Source organism: Cnephaeus nilssonii (assembly GCF_951640355.1).
Source record: "Cnephaeus nilssonii genome assembly, chromosome: 5".
Classification (NCBI taxonomy): domain Eukaryota; kingdom Metazoa; phylum Chordata; class Mammalia; order Chiroptera; family Vespertilionidae; genus Cnephaeus; species Cnephaeus nilssonii.
Genome location: NC_137076.1, coordinates 18645956 through 18659900, shown reverse-complemented (window position 1 = coordinate 18659900; position 13945 = coordinate 18645956).

Below are 13945 nucleotides of genomic sequence, written 5' to 3'. Positions count from 1 at the left end.
CAGGGTGGGGCCGGCTGGACCCAATCTGTGCATGAATTCGTGCACCGGCCTCTAGTTTTAGATGAGACATCATCTGTAATGGGTTGAATGGTGACAAAAAAACAAGTCAGAATCCTGGCTCCTGATATCTGAATGTGACTGGGTGTGGAAAACGGACTTTGCAGATGTAATTAAGTAAAGGGTCTTGAGATGAGATCATCCTAGATTAGGGTAGTTCTAAAGCCAATGACAAGTGTCCTCACAAAGGACAGAGGGGAGACCCAGACCCAGAGGAGAAACAGTGCAGATGGAAGCCGAGACTGGAGTGATGCAGCCATGAGCTGAGGAACACCAGAGCCCCCAGGAGCTGGAAGAGGTGAGGAAGACGCCTCCCCTAGAACCTCCTGAAGAAACCAGCCTACTCACATCGGTTTCTTTAAGCCCCCCAGTTGGTGATAGTTTGTAACAGCAGCCCACGCTAGTCTGCCTGAATCGCTGTGTGTGGTTGTATCTCATGTACAGATTCCTTCTTCGGGCTGTCTCAGTGTCTCAGTTTGTTCAGGCTTCTATAAGATACCATGGATTGAGCAGTTTAAACAACAGACACGTAATTCTCACGGTCTGGAGGCTGGAAGTCAGATCAGGGTGCCAGCATAATGGGGTCCTGGCTGGCAGACAGTTGCCTCCTTGCTGTGTCCTCATGTGGTAGGGGAGAGAGTAAGTGCTCCTGGGTCCCTTATAAAGGCACTAATCCCATTGCAAGGGCTCCATCCTCATGGCCTCATCGAACCCTAATGCCCTCTCAAAGGCCCTCCCTCTTAACCATGTCATTGGGGATTTGGGCTTCAACATAGGAATTTAGGGGGCACATCAGTCTACACTGAGTGGCAAGATTATTATGATCTCTGAACACATAACAATCTGGCCATTCAGTGTATCCTATATAATAAAGAGGTAATATGCAAATTGGCCATCATTCCAACTTACAAGATGGCTGCCCCCATGTGGTCAAAGATGGCCGCCACAAGATGGCCAGCAGGGGAGGACAGTTGGGGGTGACCAGGCATGCAGGGGAGGGCAGTTGGGGGCAACCAGGCCTGCAGGGGAGGGCAGTTGGGGGCGACCAGGCCTGCAGGGGAGGGCAGTTGAGGGCAACCAGGCCTGCAGGGGAGGACAGTTGGGGGCGACCAGGCCAGCAGGGGAAGGTAGTTGGGGGGGACCAGGCCTGCAGGGGAGGGCAGTTGGGGGGAACCAGGCCTGCAGGGGAGGGCAGTTAGGGGCAACCAGGCTGGCAAGGGAGGGCAGTTAGGGGTGATCTGGCTGGCAGGGGAGGGCAGTTGGGGCAACCAGGCCTGCAGGGGAGGACAGTTAGGGTTGACCAGGCTGGCAGGGGAGGGCAGTTAGGCGTCCATCAGGCTGGCAGGGAAATGGTTAGGGGCTATCAGGCAGGCAGGCAGGCAAGCTGTTGGGAGCCAGCAGTCCTGGATTGTGAGAGGGATGTCTCTCGAGGAGTCCCAGATTGGAGAGGGTACAGGCTGGACTGAGGGACACCCCCCCACACACACTAGAGGCATGGGTGGGGTCCAGCCAGCCTGGTCAGGGGGAGGGGACATGGGCAGTTGGCCAGCCTGCCTACTGGTCGAACTCCTGGTCGAGGGGACAATTTGCATATTAGCCTTTTATTATATAGGATATACACTGAGTGGCCAGATTGTTATGCATTCAGAGATCATAATAATCTGGCCACTTAGTGTATAGCAATTAGGTATCAGAGTCACAGGGCAAGTGGCAGGTGTTGAAATCTCTGCTTTGATTCTATTTTTATTTTAATAAGCTAGGGGCCAGGAGGCATTTCGGCTTTGGCCCTGGATACTTGGTGGGTCTTTCCCTCCTTCCACATTTCTGATGTTGCTGTGTTTCTCATCACCCTCACTCAGCATCCCAACTTGACAACTTCCACCACCTCCAACATCAGGTGGCGAGTCAGGAAGGGTCACATGGCGGTGAGTCGGGACCATCTCCTAAAGGCTTGCCCAAGAAGCATTTCACTGACTAAGGCAAGTCACATGACTGCCTAATTCTGGAGCTGAGCGACACTATGCTCCTCCCTTGTACCTGGAAGGAAGAGAATCAGAAATCTTGGTGAAAATCATCTAGTAACCACTACCAAGTCCCCCCTGCCCCCTCAAAGAGAGTTTTGCCCTGGCAAACTTTCTGTAAAAAGAAGCCAGGTAGATTTTTTGGCATCATGGGCCGTACAGTCTGTCCACACCACCCAACTCTGCTGTTGTGACTGAACAGATGGAAATGGCTGCATTCCAATAAAACTTTATTTACACAAGGCTGAGGCTGAGAGGTCGAGGGCATAACTGACCCTTTCCCATCTACATGCTAGAACAGCTTGCACCCTTCTGTCTCCTGTCTCCCAGTCTCCTGACAGCTGTCTGGCTCAGCCTCTGCAGGAGCAGCCACTAAAAATATCCCTGCAGCAGGGAAGCACCTGAGGGTGCTGGGCCTGCGCAGGAGCCAGAGGTGTGCTCTTGGCCCAGGCACCCACTGCGCCGCCTGCAAACCGGCAGCCCCTCCCTGATACCCTACCCCGGAGCTGCCTGAGCCAAAACCACCCTCCTGGGATTTCTCCTGTTGCTTCAACATCCAGATCCCGCCTCCAGGCCTGTGCACTTCCGCTGTCCTCTGCTTGGAATGCCACCATGCAGCCAGTCCTCATTCAGCAGATGCTGCCCTCACAAGCCAAACAGTATTGAGAGGGGGAGCCAGACACTGGAGATCACAACCCACAGGGCTCGGGTGGAGGGGCGGCATGCTGTGCCCAGAGGAGGCCCCCATGCCACCCCAGGATAAGGATGCAAAGGATCAAGCCACATTAGGGGAAGGACCCACAGAGGCAGAGGAACTGAGAGGAGACGTAACACTGAAGGCCCCAGAACCAGGGGCAGCTGCCTGCATGCCCCACTGAGCAGTTGCAAGTTCCCCTTCTTGGGGCTGAGGGCGGGCCAAGCTGGGGAGCAGTGAGGAGACCAGGTCTGGGGCTCACAGATTTGGAGGCACTGAGGAGGCGAGGGCGTGGGGCTGGAGACCCAGGTCCCTGGTGGGGTGGGATTGAAGCAGTTTTCTGGGAAGATGTGAGCTCTTGGGAGGCAGTGAGGGAGAAGGGAGGAGAGGATTCTCCTGGGAAAAGCAGCACAATAACCTCTCATCTTCCAAGCCCCACCTGCTAGGGCCCCTCTTCCAGGAAGCCCTCCCTGCGCTCTCATCCCACCTCCACCTCCACCTCCACCCCCAGCCCAGGCACTCCTTTGGCTCCACCTGACCTACTCCTGTTTAAACACCACCCTGTCCACCCTCTTGTGTTTCCTTCTAGTCCGTAGCCTGGATTGCTGCTGGGACAGGCACCTGCCTACACACAGTATGTAGCTTTACCGGCCTGGCACGTAGGTGCTCAGGAAGTGTTGGTTATATCCAGCTTGGCAACACGGCTGGGTGATCTTGTGAACGTTATTTAACCTCTCTGGGCACCCCGCCCCCATCTCAGAAATAAAAACCTCGGCCTGTGAGCCTCCGGCTGCGGTGGTCTTGGGCTGTGTGGGTGTTGACTGGACCTGAGTCTCTTTCTCTGGCCTGCTTAGCTCCAGGCCCCCCGATGGGCCTGTTCTGCATCCTGCCCTCCTCCTCACCACAGAACCTTCTGGGACCCAGGATCAGGGTGGGCGAGAGCTCTGCCTCTAGTGCACCTGGATCGAGTCAAGCTTCTGACGTGTCTTCACTCTGTGACTTCAGAGGGTATCCTCTTGCCCACGAGCCAAGGTCTTGCCTGTAAAACAAGAGTTCTCTCCCTCTTCCCTACCTTGCCCCTGGCCCAGGCTTCAGGGAGGCAAGTGTGGGGAGTAGAATGCGGTTCAGACCCCACCTGACTGGTGTGGATGGTGCCAGGGCCCCCAAGGAGCGCCCCAGCATGTCGGGGGAGAGGGCTGAGCCTGACACAGCACCCCAGTTGGTCCTGGAGTGGGAGGGGCCGTCAGCTCCCAGATAGGATTTAAGAGCTAAGGTACCAGTCAGATGTGGAGCTGGAGGAAGGCAGAGGGAGCAGCAGGAGCAAAGGTCCTGGGGTGGGGCTGCTTTTGTTCAGTCTGCAAAGAGGGGGCAGAGCTAGACTGCACAGGCACACAGGGCTATGGGGAGGGGCTGGAGTCTTGGCTGAGGGTCCTGGGCAGTCAGGGGAGGTTTTGGGGCTGGAGAAGCAGGTAAAGGATTTCTATTAAAAAAAACAAGTCCTAGCTGGTTTGGCTCAGTGGATAGAGCATTGGCCTGTGGACTGCAGGGTCCCGGGTTCGATTCCAGTCAAGGGCACACGCCTGGGTTGCGGGCTTGATCCCCAGCTGGGTGCATGCAGGAAGCAGCTGATCAATGATTCTCTCTCATCATTGATGTTTCTATCTCTCCCTCTCCTCTCCCTTCCTCTCTGAAATCAATAAAAATATATTTAAAACAACAACAACAACAAAACCCTGTGTCTTGGGGTTAACCTCCTAAAGCCACACACTGTGCACCTAGAATGGAACAATGAAGCAAATGGTGGGTGGGTGGGGGAGGCAGGTTTTTCATTGGAGACATCTACACGAACTCATGTTTAACTTTAAATAGATACAGGCAGTTACACATGGAAATATTTATAGATTTGTGTACATACACAGGCTGGTATACACACATATATGTCCTTGCTCTGTCAGCTGAGGGCCTAGAAGCAGTGCAATCTCAGGCGCAGTGAGCACCCTTACTGCCCCAGTCTCGGCTCTGACAGCATTCTCCCGGGAGAGACACCAAGGCTGGTCCCGGAGAAAAGGCTGACTCTGGGCCCGGGGCAGGAAATAGAGATGAGCTTGGAGCATCCTGTAGTGACAGGGTAAGGAAGGGCTAAGAGAACAATACCAAGGATACATGCGACAGGGACATGAGAGCCAACCGAACAAGCACCCGTGGCCAAAGCTGGGACAGTTTGAGCAAGAAAGTCAGTAAAGTAGTATTAGGTTATAACCCAAAGTGTAAACTAAATATCCACGAGTCCATGGATACGCTGCATGAATAATTGAAGAGATAAATAAAGGGGGGAGACGAGACATTTCCCAAGCAGAGGAATCCCAAATGATTTATGCAGATGCTCTGCCCTCCAGGGGGAGCAGGACTCCCCACCCTTAGGTGTGGGCTGGAAATAATCACTTCCTCCAGAGGATACAGCACGGTAAGTGGGGAGAGAGAAGCTTTGCAGAGGAGACACCTAACAGGCACCACCTCCACAAGGTGGTTAAGGTCAGCATCACAGTGATGCTGACCTTATTGATGGCATGCACCCTGGTCTCAGTGTGATGAGACAAGCACTTCATCTCTTCACACCCGTTCTCCTCCCCACACCCATCACCCCAGTCCAACCATGAGAAAAACCCACAAATCCCAATGGTGGCAATCATATAGTAATACATATAAATATCAAGTCAACATGTACACCTTAAATTTGCTCAATATTATATGTCAAGTATATTTCAACATACATTTAAATATGTTTTTATTTTAGAGAGCGAGGAAAGGGGGGTGGGAGAGAGAGAGAGAGAAACATCAATGTAAGAGCAACATCCATCAATTACCTCTTGTATGCACCCTGACCAGAGATCAAACCCACAACCTGGACATGTGCCCTAACTGGGAATTGAACCAGCAACTGGTACATGGGATGATGCTCTACCAACTGAGCCACACCAGCCAGGGCCAATCCTATATAATAAAATTCTAATATGCAAATCGACCGAACAGCAGAATGACCGGTCACTATGATGCGCACTGGCCTCCAGGGGACAGACGCTCAATCAGGAGCTGCCCCCTGGTAGTCAGTGCACTCCCACAGGGGGAGCGCCGCTCAGCCAGAAGCCAGGCTCACGGCTGGCGAGGGAAGTGGCAGTGGCGGGAGTCTCTCCCACCTCAGCAGCAGTGCTAAGGAGCAGCGAGCAGACGAGCGGTAAGGAGCAAGGGGTCCCAGACTGCGAGAGAGGGATCAGGCCTAAGCCAGCAGTCGGACTTCCCCCAGGGGGTCTCAGACTGTAAGAGGGTGCAGGCCGGGCTGAGGGGACCCCCCCCCCAGTGCACAAATTTCATGCACCGGGCCTCTAATATATATATATATATATATATATATATATATATATATATATATACACATATATATAAATTATTTTACATTAATTTTTAGAGAGAGTGGGAGGGAGGAAGGGAGATGGAGAGAAAGAAAGAGAAACATCCGTGTGAGAGACATTGATTTGGTTGCCTCGCACACACGCTCTCTTATGTTTCCCGGGATTAAACTTGCAATCCAGGTACTAAACATGAAACCCAGACACGTGCCCTTGACCAGGAATCAAACCTGTGACCCTTCAGTTTTTGGACCTATGCGCTAACCACGGAGAACACCGGCCAGGACCCAATATATACGTTTTTAAATCAAAACTCCTGGCCAGTTCTCAAAACTGTAAAGATCATCAAAGCCAAGAAAGTATGAGAAACTGTCTCAGCCCAGAGGAGCCTCAGGAGCCGCGGCAGCTAAATGTCACACAGGATCCTGGGACAGCAGAAGGACATTAGTGAGAACAGGAAATCGGAATAAACTATGGACTTTGGTTAACGTCTCAACATTGGGTCAGTGATCGTGACAAATGTACTATATTAATGTAAGATGTTAATAACAGGGAGACTGGGTGTGGGATACACAGGAACTTTCTATACCATCTTCACAATAATACTGTAAATTGAAAACTGCTCAAAACAAAACATGTAATTGTTTAAAAAGACAGTTGCTATGGGGAACAGAGGTTGTCTGAGGCAGGGGTGGAGGCAACAAGAGGCCCAAGTAGAAATGGAGGCAGCATCCAGCCTGGAGAATACGGGGTACAGGAAAAGGCGCAAATCCAGTGTTTCAGAGACACAGGCCGGCAGGACCAATATGGATGATGAAGGGAGAAGACTCTCAGGGACTCCCAGGCCTCTGGGGCTGGTGGAGGAGCAGGCTGGGATGGTACCAGGTGTGTGTGTGTGTGGGGGGGGGGGGGGGGCGATCAGCAGGGTATTGAAGTGGAGGGTTGAATGGGGTACAGGGAGGCACTCAGTCTCATTTTTGGAGGACCCAGATGAGAGGGGCAGGAGCTTTTCAGATCTGTGACATGACAGCATTCTTGGAGATAGTTTTCCCCACCCCTGGGGCCCGTTCAGGGCCAGCCCTCCTAATGAGGATCAATAATGTCCGCTCACAGCTCACAGGCTGGTGGGGGCATCACATGAGCCCTGCTCAGTGCCCGGTACACAGTGGGCGCTCAAATAAATTGGTCATCCTTTCCCCCTCCCACCGGGTCTCGGGTGCAGCGACGCCTGTGGCTTTAAATTATGCAGATGACCTGCAGGTGGTGGAAGGTGGGGGAGAGTAAAAGGAGCCTGACTCGTCCAATCAGTGCGCGGGCTGGCGGAGCTGGATGCCCACACGGCCCAATGGCTGGCTGCGTCGAGAGTCCGCCCTGCCTCCGGGTGCCGTCGCGGCCTTGGGGTACTCTCTTGGCCACGCCCCGGAGGCGGAGCCACCCGGCGGCCCCGCTGCAGCCGCGGAGGGAGGGGCGGGGCGGGCTCGGGTGTCAGAGACCGAGCCGCAGGTGGCGGCGGGCGCGAGGCTCGGCCCGAGCTCGGGAGGTGAGTGGATTCCCACCAGTCCCCCTGGCCCGCGCAGCCCCGCGAGCGCACGCACCGTGCCCCGCAATCCTGGAGGCCACAGGGGAGGAGGGCGGCAAAGGTGCAGCGGGACTTGGAGGGATGGCGAACAGGGATGCGGGGGGGGGGGGGGGGGGGGGGGCTGCAGGGTGGGCGCCCTGCCTCCCCCAGGTGATAATCAGGGGTCCGCGGAGGGAGACATAGACCCCTGTCCTAATGCCCCGTCTCCTGGCTTAGAACCGGGGCGTACAGGGGAACAGCTATGATGGGAGACCCCTCCTCAAATCCCTTTATTCTAAGCCTGTATCTGGGTCTAGGTCCTGGGGCTGCAAAGATGAGGGCGCCGCCCCCGCCCTCCAGCCTGGGACCCAGGATAGATGAAGTGGAAACCACCCCCAATTTCCCTCTTCCCAGCTGTCACCTGCAGACCCTCTGGGGACCGAGATAAAGAACCTCCTTCCCTTTTTCTCCACTGGGAATCCCGATCCAGTCCTAGTAGAGGAACTGGGGGTCCTCTGGGCCCCTCCTGTAGACTGTCCTATAGCAGCCCCCTATCACAAGGATGGGGTGGGGGACCTTTCATTGGCATCCTCTTCATGGACCCCAAGGTTGGAGTTCTGGGGAGTGGGTTAGTGTGGGGTCCCTTGCCTGGCGGTCAGGCCAGGCCGGGAAGGGCCTGGAGTAGACTTGGGAGTGGTCCCTGCCTTGGTGGGGGTTGGGCAGTGAGCATCTGTTCCTGGGTATTAAAATAAATCGAGGTAAATTAGGATCTTGCTAGAGGCTGGCTGTGCGTGGGGTGTGGAGGAGGGGTGGGTGGCCCCTCCATCTGCCTCGGATCTTAGGAGTCATCTGCCCGAGGCGCAGTGGGGACCAGGAGGCGGCTCTGGACGGACCTGTCTCTGGTGACCTTGGGCAAGTGGCAGCCCTTTCCTGAGCCCTAGTTTTCTCCTTCGGAGATGGGCTGGGGGCTTCAGAGCCTGCATTCTGTACATTCTGAAGCACCCCGCCCCCCATCTTTGGCCAGATCTTGATCCCACCCTTTTGCTTAAGATGTTGGTGGTTTGGGAGTGAGAGAGCAATGGGTTTGAAGACACACATACCCCCACCCCTGACATGCCTTGCTGGCCTCTGAACCTCAGTTTACTTCACTGCAAAATGGGTTGATGGTCACACTGTGGCCTTGCTGGAAGGGCTGCTCTGCCATACAGTAAATTATATCACCAGGCAGCAATCACTGGAACAGGCGTTCCACCACCCAGGTTTCACCAGCAGGACCGCCCAGGGCACACCCTGACCCACATACCATCACCCACACCAGGGGCAAGGCAGTGCCTGGGCAGGATCCTGGGCAGGAGGAGGTGCGGGCCTGCCTGTCCCCTTTCCCCGGAAGCTCTGTCTCTGTGGTGGACATAGGGGCGAGCACTGGGCTGGGAGTCTGATGCCCCCAGGGTCACATCTGGTTCTTGTGTGCATGGCTTTGGCCCTACTGCACGTTGGTGTGTTTTTCTGTGAAATGGGCTGAATCCCTCTCGGAAGATCAAAGGAGACTGTGGGAGGATGGGAGTGCTGTAAGTATAGACATGGTCATTATAATACTAATGGCAATATGACTGCTCGTAAATGGGGTCACAGCTGCCCAGGAGTGGAGAGAAGAGAAGGGAGTCTGCAAGGGTGTGGCCTGCTGTGTCTCCAGCCTGGAGTCGGGCAGAGCTGGGTGCTCAGTACGTGTTTGCCCAAAAAGGGGATGAAGGGGGGCCATCAATGGGGAGGATTGAAAAAGTCCTGTGTGAGCTCAGGTGCTCAATGGCCTCATCGCTGTGTAACCTGGGGCCCATGCCTCAGTTTCCCCATTTGGGGTGATGGCCCAGATGAGATACTGTCTCTGCGATTGTGGGAATCAAGCCGGAGCGTGTAAACGGCCACAACTCTGGTGGCTGAGCCTGCAGGGAGGAAGCCCGGGACAGCTGGCCATTGATACAGCGTGGCCGAGAGGCTGGACACCGAAAAGAAGAGAAAACCCCTCACCTGGCCCTACTGTGAGCAAACGAATTGAGGGGGAGCAAACTGTCACATCCTGTTTCACAAAACTCAGGAAACCCGGAGCGGTCAGGGGCATCCCAAGGTCACCCAGCAGGAGGCCAGGAGCCAACGTCCGACCTTCTTTGCTGACTGGGCTCCTCTCCTGGGCCTGGTCTCACACTAGACCGGGCAGAGAGCCCCGGGTTTGGGGGAGCTGGTGCTGGGGAGGCAGGATTCATCTCTGGGAGGTGCCAGGGCTCATGTCAGACTTCCCCAGGGAGGACTCTGCTCCCTGCTTCTAGCAGCCAGAAGATGGGGGGCATCCTGGTCAGCTGACAACCTGCTGTTTGACCTTGGGCGAGTCCCTGTCTGTCTCTGGGCTTTGCGCTGGCCTTACAGAGGCCAGGAGACCGGGGTTGCAGCAGGACTGGCTACGCCATCAGATGCAGTGACCACCGTGTCTCTGGTGTATTACTTTTAGGGGTCCCTGAAGATGTTTTAACTTCTCTTAAAATCAGAAGGGGAAAAAATGAGCTGTGGCATCAAAGGAAACATTTAAATATATGATATTAATATCTTTGTCTTTATGCCAACGTAGCTGTAAAGTATAGTATAAATTATTGTCTTGCTTTAAAAAAAATTTTTTTTTAATTTCAGAGAGGAAAGGAAAGGGAGAGAGAGATAGAAACATCAATGATGAGTGATAATCATTGATTGGCCGCCTCCTGCGTGACCCCTATGGGTTGAGCCCACAACCTGGGCATGTGCCCTGACCAGGAATCGAACCGTGATCACCTGGTTCATAGGTGGATGCTCAACCACCGAGCCACGCTGACTGGGCTAAATTATTTTCTGAAGGGGGCATGGGGCCCAGGAAGGCAAAATAGCCTCAAGCCTGTGAAAGTCCTAATGCGACCCTGGGTTGAGTGTCACTCAGCACTGCCATTCATTAGCTGTGCACCTTTGCACATGCGGCCTCCCCTCTCTGAGCCTCGGTTTCTCCATCTACGAGCAGGCATCATTGGCCCACCTCGGGATGGTGTGCTGTGGAATGCTGAGCCCAGGATTGGTACTCAATTTGCGGGTTCTATTATTTCACAGTTGTCATGGTTATGAGTTGTTGGGTAATAGCCCTCGGCTGAGGGCTGTAGACCCAGGGGCCTCAGTTTACCTGTCTATGGCCTGCTGCAGTCCAGAGGTCCCAAGGGTGCCGCTCCGGGAGGGGAAGGTGAGGTGGCAGTTGGGCGGTGGGCGGGGCGGGTGTGCTTCCTGTCCCCCACACCCACGGCCGCGGCTTGGCGGAAGTGGCAGGGGCTGCGTGTCTCTGGGGCCTGCCCTGTCGGACTGGAGCCAAGCCCCGCTTGCTGCGCTGTTGGTGAGTTTGAGTCCTGCCGGAGGCCCCCATTGCCCCTCTGTGCCCCCCTCGGGAACAGGAAGGGTACCCCTCTGCCCCCTGGGTTTCAGAAACAGCAGGTGTCACTTCCCGGGCCTGGCCACGCCTGCGGGGCTGCCTCCTATCACCGTTCTGAGTGGTGTGGTGGGTCGCCAGGCGGTAGAGTGGACGTGGAGGCCCAGAGCCACCCAGGACGGTTCTGAACTGGAGTCCTTTGGCAGACAGGCCACGGGCAAAATCACAGCGGCCTGGGGACAGTGAGTGACCTCTCTGTGCCTCACTGTCCTCACTGTCCTCACATGTCGTGTTGGGGTTGCTCCCCCTGGTGTGGTTGTGAAGGTTAAGCGAACTGGGACCTGTGAGGAGTTGAGCACAGCGCCACACGCATACTGGCACTCGCCACCTGGGGGGAGGAATCTAGTCGGAGTTGTGAAAACAGGATCGCGATTTTTGGTTTCGGTGGAACTTGGGCCTGGTGGCTCCTGGGATCCTCTAAAACAGCACTCACGGAAGTCTCTATCTGTGCCATCCTACGTGGCAGCTGCAAGGCTGGCACAAATGAGGAGATTAATTTAAATGTTGCTTAGTTTAAAGTTAACTGGCTAGCCCTGGCCGGTGTGCTCAGTGGTTAGAGCATTGGCCTGCCCACCAAAGGGCCTTGGGTTTGCTCCTGGTCAGGAGCATATACCTAGGTTGTAGGTTCTATCCCAGCCCCTGTTGGGGCAGGTGCTAGAGGCAACCAATTCCTCGGGTAAGGATTAACAACAACAACAAAAGTAAAAGTAAGTGGCTACAGCCCTGGCTGGTATGGCTCAGTTGGTTAGAGCATTGTCCTGTACACCAAAAGGTCGTAGGTTCGATTCCTGGTCAGGGCACACACCCAAGTTGGTCAGGGCACATCATGCACGGGAGGCAACTGATCAATGTTTCTCTCTCACATCGGTGTTTCGCTCTCTCTCCCTCTCCATTCCTCTCTCTCTAGAATCAATGAAAAGCATATCCTCTGGTAAGGATTAAAAAAAAAAAAAAAGAAAGAAAGCTGCTACATGAGGCTAGTGGTTCCTATGTCGGTCAGCCTAGCTCTAAGGGATTTAGAGATGCTCAGAGACTAGATCATGGCCAGAAACTAAGAAATGAGATAGAAATTTAAGGCTTTTCCTTTTTGGGATGTCAGCCTAGCCTGACAGGCTGGGTTCCTCCTGGGCTGCACTGGCCACTGAAGTTTCTCACAAGCCCCAGCATCACCAGGGTGGAGGTTGGGAATATTTGTTGAATCAATTGTGTGTGTGTGTGTGTGTGTGTGTGTGTGTGTGTGTGTGTGCCTGGACTACTATTCATACTTTAAAACCCCAGCACCTGCCTGGCTGATGTGACTCAGTGGTTGAGCATCCTACCTAATAAAAGAGTAATATGCAAATTGACCCTAACTCTGCTACACCCACAAGCCACGCCCACAAGCCACACCCACCAGCCAATCAGGAGCAGATATGCAAATAAACCCAACCAAGATGGCTACAGCCACAGAGAGCAAGGTTTCCCAGGCAACGGAGGAAGCCAAGCTTTCCGCCTGCCCTTGCAGGCCTAAGCCTCCACTCAAGCTACAAAGTTTCAATTATAGAAGGTAAACAAATCCAAACAGAAATGGAGGCAGCCACGGAGCTGGGGTGAGCAGGCCAGGGTTGCCCCCGGCAACAGAGGAAGCCAAGCTTTCCACCTGCCCTGGCTGGCCTAGGCCTCCACTCTAGGCTACAAAGTTTCAATTATAGAAGGTAAATAAATTCCAAATACCAGGGCCTCCGCTTGGGTCGCCAGGGGGCGTGGCTGGCCTGCAAACCACCACAGGCCCCTTGCTCAGGCCTCCCTATGCCCCAAGGGAACCCACATCCTGATCCAGGACACCGTTCAGGGCAAACCAGCTGGCCCCCACCCCTGCACCAGGCCTCTATCCTATCTAATAAAAGAGTAATATGCAGATTGACCATCACTCCAACACACAATATGCCTGCCCCCATGTGGACACAAGATGGCCAGCAGGGGAGGGCAGTTGGGAGGCACCAGGCCTGCAAGGGAGGGCAGTTGAGAGGGACCAGGCCTGCAAGGGAGGGCAGTTAAGGGTGACCAGGCTGGCAGAGGAGGGAAGTTGGGGGCAAACAGAGTGGCAGGGGAGCAGTTAGGCATCAATCAGGCTGGCAGCGGAGTGGTTAGGGGGTGATCAGGCTGGCAGGCAGAAGCGGTTAGGGGCAATCAGGAAGGCAGGCAGGCAAGCAGTTGGGAGCCAGCAGTCCTGGATTGTGAGAGGGATGTCCGACTGCCCGTTGGTGGGATCGGGCTTAAACAGGCAGTCGGACATCCCTCGAGGGGTCCCAGATTGGAGAGGGTACAGGCTGGGCTGAGGGACACCCCCCCTCCGTGCACGAATTTTGTGCACCGGGCCTCTAGTTGACCTATAAAACAGAAGGTCATAGTTGGATTCTGGTCAAGGGCCTATGCCCTGGTGGCGGGCTCGGTCCCCAGTAAGGGGTGCGCAAGAGGCAGCCAATTAATGATGCTTGCTCATCATTGTTGTTTCTATCTCTCTCTCCCTCTTCCTTCCTCTCTGAAATGAATAAAAATACGTATGTTTTAGAAAACCTAACACCCATGCCTCCCTTCTTCAGTCCAGGCTTCCCCAGTTCTGGTTCCTCCATTTGGCCCAGCCCTGGCCCTGCAGGACCAGGGTGTCTGTATCCAGTTCTGTTCCCCTAGACTTGGGGGCTCCTCAGGGAGCAGGCCCAGGGCTGAATCATCTCACAGATCCTG